This window comes from Zonotrichia leucophrys, chromosome 1A (assembly GCF_028769735.1).
Source record: "Zonotrichia leucophrys gambelii isolate GWCS_2022_RI chromosome 1A, RI_Zleu_2.0, whole genome shotgun sequence".
NCBI lineage: Eukaryota > Metazoa > Chordata > Aves > Passeriformes > Passerellidae > Zonotrichia > Zonotrichia leucophrys.
In genome coordinates, this window is record NC_088170.1 from 12,156,231 (window position 1) to 12,171,750 (window position 15,520).

The window sequence follows — 15,520 nt, forward strand, 5'->3', positions numbered from 1 at the left end:
ACATTTAATCTTTGCCCTTGGCAGCAAACTCCTGTGACAAAGTAACTTTGAAATTCCAGAAACCACACAGAAGATAGATACACATCTCCTAGTTTGTCTGAAGAACTTGAGTACTGCAAAAATAGAAAATATTCAAGTCTCAATAAGGAAAAGGAGAAAAAGCCTCCTTTTCAGCTCATCCTTTGAGTCTTGTAGAGCTCGTTTCAGTCAGCAGGATAGGAGAGTCCTTAGATAGAAGAGCTTGGATGCTTGTAGTTGAAAGAAGGATGCTGCATGTAAAAGCAGTCTCAATAAAATAATTCCTGAATTTCATAAGAACTGAGAAGAAACTGTTTAAAAAATGCTCAAAAATCTGCTGTGATTCAGGAAGTATTTGGAAAAAGGAGTTGAGGTGTTGCAAGTTATTTTTGCTCCTTTTCTGTAGCTAATGCTTCTTGCTTACCTGGTCTTTGTTACCACTGCAGACTTTAGCAAGATGAGTGGCATTCAGATGAAAGACTTGTAAGCAGTATTGATGATTTTATTTTTTTCCTCAACAGCTGGACATTCTGCTATCCAGTCTTCCATCCTGCAGGCAATATAAAAAAGACTTTCAAACAGAGTTTGGAGTATGAGCTGGTCAGATTTATTCTTTGATTTTCTGTGCCTATGGAGACACAGCATTGATGTCAGCTGGTTTCTGAGGAATTTCTGGGCTAGGAATAAGGTGCAGACTCTTGTTTGTTCCAGAATAATAACCACCATGCTCACCCACAATCACTGGCAAGGAAAATCTGATAGAATTGATGCTGGGGGGGGGGGGAACTTTACTTTTACAGGTTTGTATTATTAAACTTTAAACACAACGTGCTGCATTGTGAAATAATTCTCTGTGGTGCAATTAAATAACTACTTCTTTTGGTTTTTACATTTCCAACTTGCATAGAAGTTTGCTCATTGCTGTTTTGGAAAAAGAGTAACTGTATTTTGAAGGCTTTCTAATCATCTAAATCTGCTGTACCTGGTGATTTCAGTTAAAATCGTTAGATGATTCAGATGAGATTGGAAAATAGAATTATTTCAGAAGTAGAAAAATGTGAACTAAGATGGATGTGTGGCTCTGACTCTTGTGATACTTATGACATTTCTGGTCATCATCAGCCTCAGTGACTGATGTCACTTAGTGGACTTAAAAAGAAATAGAGCAATAAAATATTCTCTACCACAGCTGCAGGAGGTTAAATGCATTAGGGAGCTGCCTCAGATGGGCAGAGCTAGAGAGAGTGAGAGATAGAGGAAGGACAAGCTGGGTGTTCTATGATGAAAGTCAGGGAGGACTTCTCCTGTTGCTGAGTCACTCAAGACAGAGTCTGGGCAGGATATATGACTCATTCCCAGAAGGACTAAGATGAGACTCCTGTTATGGTCCCTGCTGTGCTCCAGAGATCCCTGGAACTTTGTTTGAAGCAACGTTAGTGATGCTGGAGGGTTTGTGTTATTTCCAGACTGGCAGCTTTATGACAACATCTGCAGCAGGAGGAGAAATAAAGAAGTGCACTGAGCAAACACAATACTTTTAAAAGGACTTGGGGAGCCAGACACCAAGAGGAGCTCTGTAAGCATCTCAGTGTGTCTCATTATGTCCCTCACCATCCTCACTGAACTGCCCCTGGCCTCAGGAAGACTAGAGGAATGTTTGGCTGCTGGCATGCCTTCCCTTTTGATCATCATGCTGAGTGATAGTTCCTCATACATTGTTATCTGTCAGGAGATATCTGTCTCCTATCTTGCCTTAAATTCATTTCTCTGGGGCCAGGAGCAGACTGAATAATTAGCTCTGCATGGGGATCTGAATCCATCACTGCAAGGGCAGCAGTCCTTCAGTGACAAGGCTGAGACTGTCACAGCCAGATGGAAAGGGAAGGAAGCCTTCCTGTTCTGAAACACATCTGTATAGCTTCTGACATGCCCAATCATCATGCAACACCCCTCTGCTTCTTATCAGCCCACTTATGACAGACTTTTGTTATTTTTCTTCACTGGGCTTAAAAGTAAAATAAATACAACTCACATTAGCTTGACTCCTTTCTGTGCTTTGTAGATCAGGTCAGACAACCCTCTCTATAAAAGACATTTGGTTTCAAGGTTGCTTTAGAAGTAAAGCAATTCCTAAAGCAAGAATCAGCAGTGATAAATTTTCAGTTTTGCTGAAGAGTTTTTTCTTGGGATCTTGTAATTGCTATACAGCTTCCTGAAATCAAGCCATATTTAGCTCCAATTTCTTTTAAATTTTTTTTGGGAGGATGGGGATCTTTTATAATTTTAAACTGGAAATACTTAAGCATTTATTTCCCTTATTGGAGTTGTTTGATATAATTTGGGTTTCAGGCATGCATTCAATGCAGCAAAGACATGACTGGAAGATGCTATCCTAAATTTCAAAGAGTTCCATCTTATCCAGTTGAGTTGGCCTGGCTGGTCTGCCTAAACTTCATGAAGTGGATTTGTGCTGTGAAAGAGGATACCATTCTCAATCAGTTCTGGAGCACAGCTTTAGAGCTTTGTACCTATACAGCCAAATAATACATCTCCACTTAATCAGTGCTTTAGTTTCAGGGCTGCCTGAAACACAGTCAAGATGCAATGTGGTCAATTACAATTTCTGGCTTTTCACCATCAGGAACTCCTTGGTCAAGAGTTCTTCTACAGGTAAATATTAATTTTGATGACAAAAGGAAAAATTACTTAGGCATTTGCTGTAATGTGTTAACTCCTTTGAAAGTATATTGTGGTTATGCTATGTTGAAGTAAGTCTGCTAGGAGAATTACTGCATTACCTGAAAATTCCCTCAAAAAAATTCATCCCTGAAACTTTGTCCTCTCTGGGGCTCCCTATTAACCATGCTCACAGAGTGGAAGAATATGTTAAATCCAAAATATTTTCAGTACTGGTATTTTAATCAAATGAGAGACATCCCTCATGCATGCTTAACCGGAGACTTAAAAATCTGCATTTAAATTGATATTCGAAAATCTACAACCCAAGAGACTGTGAGTACCTTTTTCAGTCATATTGTGCATGAAGATCATGATGCTCTAACTTATTTGTCATAACTTACTAGTTATCAGGAATCCAAATTGATGATTTAGATAAAAAGAGGAAAATGAGGTTTGACAAAATATTTTGCATTTAGCTTTCCCGGCATGAATATCTGCACAAACTGTAGCAAAGTTGTGAACTACTGGTTGAACAAAAATGTAACTTTCTGATATTCACCACAACCTGGGGCTGTCCTCCACTGGTACAAACTGGCACCACTGGGTATTGAGGCAAATAGCACAAGAAAAGGCTCTGTCTCACTAGAAATATTTCCCTTAGCATTTTCCTGTGTTGTCAAGGTGACTTATTTTGAGGCATTAGATGTTATCCCTTGCAATGGGAAAGCAGTTATGTACTTGAATCTGGAGAGCAAATCCCATTCCCCAAGTGCTTCCCAGTGTCTCTCCTGGCCTTAATGAGAGCACACAATTAAGTGGGAAGCAAAACCAACTCTACTCTTCTTCCAGGGCTTTCATTAGCTAGGAGAAAACAATTAAAAACCCAACCAAACAAAAAACCAAACCAAAAAACCCCACCATAGGCTTAATTTTCCAAGGGGTCTGATAACATCTCCTGCTGGTGGCTTGATCTGCTTTCCATAAAACCCTGGAATGACTCCACAGGCAACATCAGGGCTTCAGTAGTTTGATTATTTGCTGTATTTTGGTGCTTCCACTCCACAGTACAAAAAAGTGATTGCATTCCTGAGAACTGGAATGTCCAAGAACCTTCCATTATCAAACATGCACCTAGAAAAAAAGTATGGCCCAGAAGAAGGAAATTGTGTTATGCCTAGTTAATAAAATGTGTATGTTAGAGTTCTTTGAGCAAACAAGTGAATAATTCACGATCTTTTTAAGCTCATTCACCTGTTCTGCTTCAAAATTTTAGGACAATGAATTTGTAATTGGCTCTAGGATCCCCAGAAGATTTTACAGTTTTAACTGGGCATTAGAATATAATTAAAAAAAATAAAAACCAAAAAACCAAACCAAACTAAAAAAGGTAAAGTTCCATTGTAAAGATCTGGTTGCTTGAGCTCAATGCTTATTTATCACAACAAATGTACCTGTGAGTGGGTGGTCACACGAAGAATACCAAAGTGTTTTCTTCTGCTGCACTGCATCCTCATCCTCTGCAGGTAATGCTGAATTCCCTTTGCATGTCCTAGGAGAGATTGGCCATGGGAGTCTCACATTTTTGTTCCTGACAGGTGCAAGTGGCAGGTACACTATAAATCACTATAATCTGTGCCAGTTTTAATTTCAGACTGCTTTGGTAATCTGCTCTTACTAATCCTAGCAATTAGAATGTACTTTCAGAGTTTTCTGGGAGGATTTACAGATAAGGTAAAGGAAAAGGTTTACACTGGAGCATATGAAAGTCATATTGTGTGTTTATATTACACAGATGTCATCATGTACCTGAAAATCACATAAACTGTAAAAATAATAAAATTGGGTATTATATCTTCTAGTAATAATTAGAACAAACCCAGACAAAATGCAGCAGTGATAAACCCCTCCCTATTGCTTTGAAGTAGTGTAATTATAACTAAGTGAAAGGCATAACAGTTCAGCAATCAATCTGAGAAAATGTCATGGATTTTTTTCAAAAGGATTGTGTGGAAAAAGATTCAAAGAACCTCAGTAACTTGCATTCGCCTACTTTATTTTAGTGTTACACAATATTTGATATCATATGCTACTTTATTCCTCACCAAAATTCTAACCAAAGTTTTACTCCACACATTGCAGGCTAAAACTCCTAGAGCAATGCCCCTTTAACTCAAATATATATCTTTATTTAGGAACATGTTATAGAAATCTATGGTTTGGCTTCCTCAATTATGCCTTTCAGCTCTGCAGAAACAGCACCTGATCATGTTCTAGTGGTGTCAGTAAACTGCATCAGGAAAACTTGCAGCCATAGTCCTTTCTCTATAGAGAATCACTCTATTGTGCATCAAGATTAAATCCTCCCCCCCACCAAGTATAAATGAAAAAAATATAATTTCCTCTTTTATTAGGTATAAAAAACTCAAAAAAACCTACCCCAAAAACCCCAAAAAATTATCAAGATATCCAAAGGAGTAAATAGTAAATAATACATTTGTAGCACCCAGCTTAATTTTCTGGACTCTCACTGTAACTGGGGGTGGGATCATCACCTAGAGGTGCTGAACTATCCCATAGAAAATGCTTACTCGTTGTGCCCATAAGAGAGCAGCCAGTGCTCAGATGGTCCCTAGTGCCCTAATTTAAGCAGGTTAATTTAGGTGCCCAAAGCTGTGACGCTCCTTCTCAACATGCTATGTCTCTCCCACAAGTAGTTTGTTGTTAATTTATGAGATGGTGCTGAGTGGAATCATTTGGAAAAAAAAAAAAAAAAAAAGCCACGAAATAAATGTCTAGAAGCTGAGAAGCTAGGAAAGAAATTTGGTATAAATGGCTGTCTGGAAGAAGAAAGACTGAGACTGTTCAGAACCCAAGCAGAGGAAAATCATCCAGGCAAGGCTTTGGTACTTAGGCTTGCTGTAGAATGTGTTATTGCTCTCCAAGCACTATTTGAGGACAGAGGAGTCGGTCCAAGTGGCCAAGTTTTGTTTTTGTGCCACGGGAGCTCTGCGCTGGTGTCCTGCTCAGTGTGGGCTGCAGAATCCATCCCTCCTCCCATCCCAGCAGCTTCTGCAGTGCTGCCTGAGCTCCTCCTGCTGCTCTGCTCTTCTTGGGGTGTGTGCTAAACCTGGCTCTGCTTGTAAGAATTTCTTTGACTCCAGCACTGGTAGATGGCAATTAATGGCTGCCCTCGTTAGTGCCTGGAGAATGTTGAAAATATCTCTGAAATGCCTTCTCTTGGATTAAGCTATACATCACTTTGGTTAAGCAGAATATTTTAATGTCACTATAGGACACAAAGTAAACTCATGCAGACACTGGAACCTCTAAGGTAAAAAGAAGGGAAGTTTAATTTCTGACTCCAACACACATAGATTTTCAAAAATGACAGTGAATTGAAAGGTGACAGTGACACCTTTCCAATGGCACTGGATAAACCAACAGTCCATCAAATTTCTCCTCCTCCAGAAAAGAATGTAAAGCAATAATTATTTAGAGAAAAGCACGTGAGAAAGCTCATTACAAGAATGTAAACACCGGAAGACTTAGAAGCACTTAGAAGAACAGGGCAACAATTTTAATTCTTAGCCTTTTTTTCCCACTAGTTATTTGCCTAGGGGAAGTTTTTTGAGTATTTTGTTTGTTTGTGATTTTTAAAAATTTAAAAATAACAAATGCTTCATCAAAATGAGCCTTTTCTTTAGGAAATGAGATATGTTCATAAAAAGCAATTTTTTCCACCTTTTAAAATCAAAACTATCTGCTGAACACCATGCAGGTTGTCATGTGGTTTTGTTTCTCCTCATTCTTTTTCCCAGCTAAATGTTCTGGATCAAACTATGGTTACACAACTCTAGTATATATAATGTCTGTTTTCAAGAGGTTGGGCTGGTTGAGCCAGATTGGATGTGAGACTGAATCAGTCACTGTTCAGTGGCCTGAAAAGAAAGTTAACATGGGTTTTATAGCAATATGTGAACTTCAGTGTCCCATAATGATTAAAAAAATCCTCAGACGGCAGAAAGGTTATACTAAACTGCAGTGGCAGCGACTTCTCTGGGCCATATTATGAAAATAACAGAAATTCTTCCCCTGTTCTCCCCAAAAGTAAAACAAAAAGAGGAAAAAAATTATTCTTTTCAATATGTACAGGAATCATAGCAAATCCAGGATATGAGCATAGTTTTGACATACTGTATGGCAATTTAATATAGTTTAGCTAAGCAGAAATACAAATTCTTCTGATGTTGAAATATATGTTATTTGCAAAGAAACAATTTCACACATTTTGCCAGTATTCTCATCTCTTTATAGATTATGTTGAAGCAGAATAGAAAAATGGGAAATTCAAAGATAGGTAGTATTTGAAATGGGTCATTTAGTCTAGGAATTAAATGCACTGGTGTTAACATCTGAAGACACCCCTATATTAGAGAAGAGATCAAGGCTGTCATGTGTTTCTTTTAGTTTAAAGGCAATGGAAGTGGAAATTCAGTTTAGTAATCTTGAAAATGTATCTAAAGCTAAGCAACTAAGACATGGGAGACTTGAGAAAGAAAAGGCAGTCTGTGTATATCTGACATAATGTTTTGGAAGGAAAATAAATTAGTGGTTCAACAGAGAGAAAGGTTGTAAAACTTTTTAGTGTGGTAAAAACAATTCTCTACAGATGAAACTACAAATATAGAATCTTTTTTTGCATTTATAGATGAGGAAGTTCAATTAGCTAAAGTGCATCTCATCAGCAAGGTTTTCCAAAGCATTAATGTTGATCTGAGAGTCCCACTGATGTCATTGCCCAGCCGGTACTGACTTCAATACACTGGTGAAAATTTTCAACAAAATTAATCCTCTTTGATTTGCTATATGGCAGAACCCCTGGGAAAGGCAGTGTGGCATTTGGTGACTTTGATTTGACAGGGGAGCTAGATAACTTTTAGGCAATGACCATTTCATGTGTACTCTTGAAATTTCAGTTTAGCTCTTTTGGCTGCAGTGAAAGAATAATTATATTATTTTTTTTAATAATTCCTCAAAAGAGAAGTTTTTCCAGTACTTATAGTTTGTTCTCATTCTCTTCCATAATGTAGGTCTGCCTGTGTTCATGTGTACTGTGATAAAGTGCAATATGATAAAGTGCTTAAGTATCTTAATATTTTCTCTGAATATTAAAAGTCAAAGAAAATCGATTTCAGGCCATCAGGCTATTCCAGACAGGGGATGAAAAGGTCTCTGCTCCTGAGATAATCTGCAATGTAGTCAGTGATCAAGCACAGAGGTGATGAGCCTGTAGGCATTAGGCTACAAGCCAAGATTTTGAGACCTTCAGAATCTCTTTCTGGCCCTTTAAAAAGTAAATATAAAACTTTGAAGGTGGATTCCTGTCCTCACAGCTGTGGCTTACTCACTCCACTGACCCCTGCCACTGATTCTATCTGTCCTGACTGATGACTTGGAAGTGAAGTTCAGCCACCTCCTCTGATTAATTCCCTGCAGCAACCACACTCCATTCAAATTACTGCATAGTTGAGAAGAAGAAACATGTAACGATTTTATACCAGAAATCAGAGGCTGGAAAATTGCTTTGGAAGGCTGAGAGTGCCTTCCTGAACACACTGTTTGCAGTAAATATCATTCACATTTAGTAACATAGTGACTTTGGGATGTGAGGATACTGGGAATGTAACTCACAAACTGGACCCAAGAAATTTTTTGTGGTTTTGAATGGCTCATTTTTGCACTAGTCACTGGTTAACACTTTAAAGCCAGAGTGATGACATCTCCAGGCTCCCTGAGCTGTGCAACTTGTAAAAGTTTGATGATTTAAACACAGGACTTTTAAAACAAATTGTATTTGACTCCATTTTAGCAGCAGAGACTTTTATAGCAGCACATTTTAAAAACACAGAAGCATAGAAGGAAGATGTCCTGTAAGTTGTCTCAGCCTGTGCTGAAAATCTATCAGATCTAACAGGTTGTTGTAGAGACAGACAGAAAGGATGCACTGAGCAGTGTAGCAAAAGCTTCGTTTTGTGCTACATGTTCTCCTTTTTTTATACAGTTTCACTGACCTCCTGTGTGACTCCAATTGGTTAGTAGATTTCTTGCCAATTAACCTATTGGTTAGTAAAAAGTATTTTTTTTTTGTTCATTAAATCTCTCTTTCTGAAATTGTTTACCTATTTTCTTCACTGATTCTCATGGGATGGATTTAATGTTTATGCAGGTGCTAGTATTTTTACCCAGGAATAGATTGTTAAGGAGATTTTCACACTAGGATTGTTTTCACATGAGAACTTGAAAAGTGCTAGCTTTGCTTAGAAGAAATGACAGGCCACTGACCTAACAGAGCAGGCCTGATTTTATGATTTAGACATTTTATCAATTTCCTGCCTTACTGCAACAGTTAAGCAGTCAGGGACTGCATCAGTGCTCAGGTAGGCACCTCCAAGAAGTGTCCACCTTTTTCAGGATCAGTTAATCCAGCGTGTGGCACCTGGGAGTGCAGGGAGCACTGGTTTTGAGCAGCACAATCAGCCTGTGGTCCTGTTCCTCTGCAGCCAGGAAAGGAATCTATGCTGCCTTCAGAAAAGCTACCTTACAAAAATTCTCAAAGACATAAACTAATGAATAAATTTAGTGCTTTTATCCTCAAAGTATACTACTTCTCCTAGCTTTCAAAGCCAGGCACTTTTTAATTTTAGGGTTATTTTTGAACCTCTCTCCTTTTCCTCACCCATTATTTCACATCACATAATCTATAATAAAATAGTCCTTGCAATCTCTCACATTCTTTCAGATCTGTGCACTCCCCCATATCTTGGTATGCTTCCCCTACCTCATGTCTTTCTATTTAAATAAAACAAAGGAAAATGGCTTTCTCACAGGAAAATGGCAAACTTGGTCAGACAACTAGGACAAAGACGAAATTTGTGTGAATGAGTTTGGAAAAGCCCTGCAGTGTCATGGAGAAGGTCAGGCAGGGGATCTATGCCCAAGGACTGGCATCAGCAGAACAGATTACCCATTTCCAATTTAGACACTTCTGTACTGAAAGTGCTGATGGTTGGTCATGTGGATATTCCCAACATCTTCATCTGGACTGTCAGTAAAAGATATAATCACTTATGTAAGGAAGGACGTCCTAAGAGAGGCTCTGAGGCTGTGCATCCCTCCAGCTCCAGTCTTAGCTACCCTTGTGATATCTTTGCATTGCATTACATTAAGAAAAAGCAAAAAAAAAAAGATTTTTTTTTTCCGTTTTGTACAGAATTTTAATCTGCTTCTTGCTGGGAATTACACTGTCTGCAGAATCCCTTTTCATTCCTTGTCCCAAGACTATTTAGTGATGTTGACGTGCCTTATTGAATAGCAGCTTTGTTCCAAAGGCTTCACTTTGGAAGAGTATGAAATGATCTCTCCTATTCATTTGTAAAACAGTTTGAGATGAGAGTTATTGTATGTGGTTAGTCTTATTGTTGATTTTTACATCTGAATACCAATTGTCTACAAAGGATGTACATTTTGTTGGTTTCTAGCCTGCTTGCCCACATACCTTTCATTCCTCCCAGTAGTTTTTGAGGTTATTGCATTCTTGTTATAATTCAGGGAGCTGAAAGATCTTGAATTGCCAGTATCCTTGTGATACTGGGAATGGGGTGTGGGGACGGATACAACCAGTACTGGTAGAAAAGCAAGAACTCTGCCCCTTGCCCATTCACAGAGGACAGCCATGGGGCACCTTTGTCTTGCCAGGCCTTAAACACAGAATTTCCAGGCAGGAGTGAACTAATAGAGGTTGCAAAAAAAGCTGTGCTTGGGAGCATGGGAGTGCTATAAAAGATGTGGGGGCTGACTGCAGGTATTTGTGTCTTTATCTGTCCCACTGCTCATGAAATGATGCCTGTTCACATTCAGTGTTTGAATGTATTTCAGTTGGTGCTTAGTAGGTTTATAACATTTTATTCCTGGATGTGTAGAAAATGTGGCATTTGGAGCTCCAGTTAAAAGAGAGAAAACAGGGATATAAGTAGGTCACAGGGAGACTGGTTTTTACTGCTGTGATTTATCTGTGGGGCCAATCTGCTGTTGAAATTTTAGAGACCTCTGCTGTATATGACACCATTCCAGTGACAGAAAAGCAAACAATGCAAAGTGCATAGTTGTGAGGCAGAGAGAGAGAAGTGGCCATACTCTTTTGCTCACCGTCATTGCAGATCAGCCTTATAAATCTAACAAGAAAAAGACCCTTTTTTATATAGAGCCTTTCTGATATTCATGAACATTAGAGATTTTATCACACAAGTGTAGTTTGTGTTAAATGTGCCCCAATGTTTATACTTGGCAGGCTTTGGCACATTATTTTAATATTTGTTGATCTTTTCTGCTATATTCCTCAGCTCCATCTTGGAATGTGTGCCCCATATTAGCAGGCAAATGAAATACTTGCTTTAGTTAAATGTAAACAAATTATTCCTTCCTGACTGTGAAAGCTGTGAAGAAAGCTGGCCTGTAGTATGTAATTAAAAATACATGTTTTAGATAAACATAGTGGCTCAGTGTTTTTACTGTGTTCGTCATCTCAAATGTGCCATCTGTGGATGATGGGTGAGGGAGTTATATATAGAAATAGGCTCACTGTGTACAGACTTCCTTAATTTTATGGGACTACAAATGCATTGACATTTCCTGGTGGCTTAAAAGAGGCAGTAAATTACAATCTCACTTTGCTGGTGTGTGCCCTGTTAACCAATACCTTAGGAAAAGTGTTATTTTCTTTTTAGCTAATTGTAGGTTAAGGAGAAGAATAAAGGAATAAAATACCCAACTTTCTCAGAGTCTATGAGCAAAGTCAGAACAGGAGATTCAGATTGTGAAGAGCTGTATAAAGGTTGTTTGTGCATTTATTATTCTTTTTTATTTTTGCTTTATAGAAGTATTTCTTCATAAAAAGAGCAAATTTGAAGCACAAAAGGTCTTGGCTGTACAGAATGAGAACTCAAGCAGAATTGAATAAGTATTGCTCTATAACCTGGCACTACAAATTAAATTCAAGTCTTTGGGACACAGAAAGGAAAGAAAAAAGTACTTCTGATCTTTATACAGGTCAATACATTTCAATGCTGAGGATTCACAGCAAACCGCAAAGAGAAAAGTGGGGATAAATGTCCCTTTGCAGAAATTCTTTAGTCTGGCATTGAGCTACTAATTGCATTCAACCAAGTAAAATAAAGCTTGAGAACTAATCATAAACAACAAAACCAAAAAAAAGTCTGAATTCAGACTGAATGATGCTTCCTATTCAATAGGCAGCATTTGTTCACTTGAATGCATTGAATGGGTAATTGACTGGGACTGCTTGTGATAGGTTATGAGGGGAGTGTTTGTTAGATGGCCTGAAATTACTGCCTTTTATGCACATTAGGGTGTTTAGCATGCCTTTTTTTATCATTCAAGATTTTTGTGTAGATGCTTATATGGCACTCTTCCTCCTGCTCATGTATCCCGTATCCTGGAATGAACAGCTAAGTGATCAAGAACGTAAAATAATCGCCTCTCACACAAACTGAAGCATGAAATGTGCTAAGTGCTGCTTGCACTGGGTTTTTTGTCATTTGTGAGTGAGGAGGGGGACTGAATGGATGTAAGAGTGGCTTGGCACACCTCTGGGAATGGCCACTTCTTGTCCTGGCATTGTCAAACAACCAGGAGATGATCTCAGGCACGGTTTGAGAAGACCAGGCATAAACCAGCAGGTTTTATTGTGTTAATGGCAAGCTGCCATGTATGTCTGACTTTTGAGGATATTTCTTCAGTTCTGAACACTGTTATAAGTGTAAAAAATGTCACTTGTCTAGGGAGAATAGTAACAATTTCCTTAAAATTTCTTTAAGCTGTGTAGTATTTGCTATAGTTTTAAGTTTTAGCAAGTATGTCCTATGGCAATGAATTTCTTCCTTCCTGTTTAGTTTCTAAATTTGCAAGCAAAATTCCTGCTGGATTCAGTGAAGAGCAAAGAAGCCAACTGGCTGACTGAAATACTCACAATAAAAATACTGTAGGGACTAATCATGGGAGACACTGGACCATTTATCTGCATATTTTATACCTGTGCTGAAGAAAACAATTCATGTCCAAAATTAGGACCCATCAGTGAGAAGCTAATGTTTGACATCACCCTTGCCTGTGAAGTTAAATATTTTGGGTTTGGATACGGTTTTCAGTCATGCATATTCTTGATAAAAAACCAAAGTCTTGCCTGCTTTTCTAAATTACCTGCTCCTCCTTGTGGCTCTTTTACCAGTTTTTTCGTTCACAGAGATATCCCTTTGAAGGAGACCTATTAAAACAGATGTCAAAAGTTTCAGTCCAATCTGAGGTTTCATTTTTTAATTAATATTAATAATTGTGAATACTGTTTTTTTGCTGTCCTGTTTTTTATTAATGATGTTATTTCTATTCTAAATTCAAGGCAATGACTTAATACCTATCTAGAAATGACAGGCTATGAGCTCAGCTGAGCTCAGAAAGGTTGGAATTAGGTGGGACCACATCCAGCTTTTTGCTGTATCTATGGTCTCAGATTGCCTTAATACTCCTCTAGAGGCAATTGCAGGATTGGGCTTTTGCATGGAAGTAGAAGTAAGGCAATAAATAATAACAGGTTTATTAGTTTATGTTCAGCTACAGCTTAGAGCTATTAAAGATTTATACCACTTGCTATTTTTAAAGCCCTGTACTTAATAACTTGCTGTAAAAATTTAAAAAAAAAAAACATTGACTGAAAAGTCTATAAAAATAATATTGGCATGCTAAGGAAATTAAAGTCGTCATTTAAGGGCCAATATGACTGAATATAAAGTTTTGAATTATAGCCAAGAAACACAGTTTTTGTTAACACATCTGTGCCACACGTCTGACTTTGGTCTTGATCTTCCAATTTCCTGCTGTTTCACAGACACTTTCCAACACCTCTGAAGCACTGTAGGGTCAGATGTTTTTGGAGCAGTCTGTGCTGGATTTTCAAAGAAACAGAGCTGTAATTTCCTGCACTGAATTTTTCACCCTTAGTACCTTTTTTTTTTAGGTTTTATAATAGAAAAGAGTTAAAATGCTTCCTTTTGTCACTCCTGTCCAAAGCCAAAGCAGCAGGTCACTGTCTCCATTGGTTGGATTCTCTCTGCCAGGGGTGACTGACCAGGAGTTGATGGAGTTTCAGCATCTCTGGTTGCACAGTCTGCCCCAAGGGCTTAGCAGTGCAAGGCTGATCCCTGCAAGGGATTCAGTTTTCTACCCTTTAGGCTGCCACCTGTTTGGAGAAAATAACCACATTTTATTGCCCTGGTTTTTAAAGATTTTCTAAGCCTTCTGATGTTTACATTCTTGTAATGAACTTTCGCATTTATGTGAATAACTTATTGTTTTGCATTCTTTTATGGAGGAGGAGAAAATTGATGCACTGTTGGTTTGTCCGGTGTTATTGGAGAGGTGTCACCCTCCAATCCACTGCCACTTTTGGAAATCTATAAATAGAAATTCAGAAATTAAAAAGTCTCTTTTTACCTTGAAGGAGCAGCGTGTCTGCGTCGTGTTATTTCGTGCCCTTTAGTGGCAACATTTTTTCAGGACTTCTAGGAAATAAATGCTACAAATGCATCAGTTATTTACTTGAGCTGCTCGCCAGCACTGTGTGGAAGCTGGTCTGCAGAAACAAACCCAATGTGTGACTTTCTCTGCTGCAGAAGAGGAGGATCCATCCATGCATGCATGGACAAAAGCCACTTTGGGCAGTCATTTGCCTGCTGTGGCTCCTGTGACAGCTTTCTAGTTGACAGCTTTTCTGAGGCCATTCTTCTGATGGATCAAATAGCAGAATTAGACTATTTTTTTGAGTTTTCCTCCCTGTCACCACCTCTTGTGCAATATAATTTTGTCCCCATTTTATGAATGGAGGGGACGAAAAAAATTTCTGATTTTTTTCCTTTTCCAGAAAGCTTTAACAAGTGCAGTTCCTACAGAAGAGCAGTGCAGCTGCTTTGTATTTCTGTGTGATTTAGTGATGCATATACACAAAGGGAGCAGCCTTTTGATAATCTGTTTTTCAGTAACCTGGCTGCAACACACTGATTTAAATTGAGGGAAGAATGGGCTGAGATGCTCAATGATAACAGTTCAATTAGCTCCTGTGCTCTCATCAGAGGCTTAACAATCATCAGAGATTAACAAATCTCCTGCCATGGCCTCAGTGGTGTGCAGCAGCAAGCAAGCTTATCTCAGGTATGGAGGAACAAGAAACTTGGGTTTGCAGGAAGAGAAGGCAGAAAGGATGTTGGATGGAAATTGCTTGGCATGTAGGTGCAAGAGCAAGCACCCACCTGCCTTCTCTCTATTCCTAAACTCTATCCTGAAGAGTTCCTCCATCATCCTTGCGCTCTCCATTTCTGTCCTGAATTTCTCTGATCCTCTGTGTTGGAGACTCCTTAGTTGATCAGTTTGAATTTCTGTACTGAATAGCTGTGAACCATTTATGTCCTGAATTTCCTGTGATCCTCTGTATTGGAGACTCCTTAACTGATCAGTTTGAATTTCTACACTGAATAGCTGGACTTCTGGTAAGTGATGTGAGGAAGTCATGCTGTGGGGTCTCCCAGCTGCAGCTGTTTTGGAACTGTTAGATCACAGTGGCAAAAGAAACAGACCTGTAAATGATAGTACAAGATATACACCTAGGCTTAAATGCTGCAACAATGAGAGTGAGTTACAGACACCTGGCTTTCCTCCTCAGCATGAGTGAATTGGTTTGCTGCACATTTAGAATAAATGA